We start from the raw sequence: 2500 nt of genomic DNA on the forward strand, positions 1-2500 counted from the left end.
GGGGGAACGGGGGGCGAATGGGAGGACCTGTTCACGTAAATCTGTAATGCATATGGCAGCCTTTCCCCCCCAAAAAAAATAAAAATAATGATAATAATAATGATAATAATAACAATAATAACAATAATAATAATAATAATAATAATAATAATAATAATAGTAGTAGTAGTAGTAGTAGCAGTGGTAGTAGCAGCAGTAGCAGTAGTAGTAGTAGTAGTAATAGTAGTAGCAGTAGTTAATAATAATAATAATAATAGTAATAGTAATAATAATAATAATATAATTATAATGATAATATTAATAACAATAAAAATAATTATAATATAATAATAATAATAATAATAATAATAATTAATAATAATAATAATAATAATACATAATAATAATAATAATAATAATAATAATAATAATAATGATAGTAATCATAATAATAATAATGATAATAATAATAATAACAATAACAATACTAATAATAATAATAACAATAATAACAATAATAATAATAATGATAATAATAATAATATAAATAATAATAATAATAATAATAATAATTAATAATAATAATGATGATAATGATGATAATGATAATAATAATAGTGATAATGATAATAATGATAATGATAATAACGATAATGATAATAATGATAATGATAATAAATATAATAATGATAATAATGATAATGATAATAAATATAATAATGATAATAATGATAATGATGAAGATGATGATGATGATGATGATGATAATAACGATAATGATAATATTTATAATAATAATGATGATAATGATAATGATAATAATGAAGATAATAATGATAATAATAATGATAATAATAATGATAATGATAATAATAATGATAATAATAATGATAATAATAATGATAATAATAATGATAATAATAATGATAATAATAATGATAATAATAATGATAATAATAATGATAATAATAATGATAATAATAATGATAATAATAATGATAATAATAATGATAATAATAATGATAATAATAATGATAATAATAATGATAATAATATTGATAATAATGATGATAATGATAGTGATAATAATAATGATAATAATGATAATAATAAATGATAATAAATGATAATAAATAATAGGTAATGATAGTAATGATAATAATGATAATGATAATAATAATGATAATAATTAATAATAATAATAATGATAATAATAATGATAATAATAATGATAATAATAATGATAATAATAATCATAGTAATAATAATAATATTAATGATAATGCTAATGATAATGCTAATGATAATAATAATGATAATAATAATGATAATGATAATAATAATGACAATAATAATGATAATAATAATGATAATGATAATAATAAAGATAATAATAATGATAATAATAATGATAATGATAATGATGGTAATAATGATGATAATAATGATAATGATAATGATAATGATAATGATAATAACAATAATAATGATAAAAATAAAATAATAATAATAATAATAATAATAATAATAATAATAATAATAATAATAATAATAATAATAATAATAATAATAATAATAATAATAATAGTAATACATAGATAAACAAGTAAAGGAGAAATGAGGAATAGATAAATAAATAGGTAATCAAATTGATAAATCAATATAAAATAATTATTTCAATAAGCAGGCAAACACCTAAATAAACACAAATAAATAAATTAGATCAATAAAATAATCAAATTAAATAACAATATAAATGGAGCATTGGTTTCCGACTCCATCATGAGCAAACCCGTTCAATTAAACGTTCATTTTTTGTTAAAAGAAACCCATCCGTCTTTACCTAGAATGAACAAGTTTGCTAAATAAGATATTTTTTCAATTTGATTTTATCATGTATATATATATATATATATATATATATATATATATTATATATATATATATATATATATACATATATATATATATACATATATATAATACATATATATATATATGAATATAATATATAATATACATAAATATATATAAATATATAATAATATTATATATAATATATATATATACTGTATATATATATGTATATATATATATATATATAAATAAATAAATATGAATATATATTATATATATATATATTATATAATATATATATTTAATATATATATAAATATGAATATATATATATATATATATACTGTATATATATAAATATGAATATATATTATATATACATATATATATTATATATATATAAATATGTATATATTATATATGTATATATATATACATATATATGCAAAGTAGACCACCTGGAAAAAAGAAACTAACGAAGCAGAGCGCTTTCGTATATTACATCTTCAGTGCAACAAGTATATATATATACACTTGCATAAGTGAACACACGTACCCGTGTTCTTATTAGCATATATATATATATATATATATATATATATATACATATATATATATATATATGTATATATATAAATATATACATATATATTAAGCATTAAGG

This window comes from Oratosquilla oratoria, chromosome 6 (assembly GCF_046742065.1).
Source record: "Oratosquilla oratoria isolate Oo_2021 chromosome 6, ASM4674206v1, whole genome shotgun sequence".
Lineage (NCBI taxonomy): Eukaryota > Metazoa > Arthropoda > Malacostraca > Stomatopoda > Squillidae > Oratosquilla > Oratosquilla oratoria.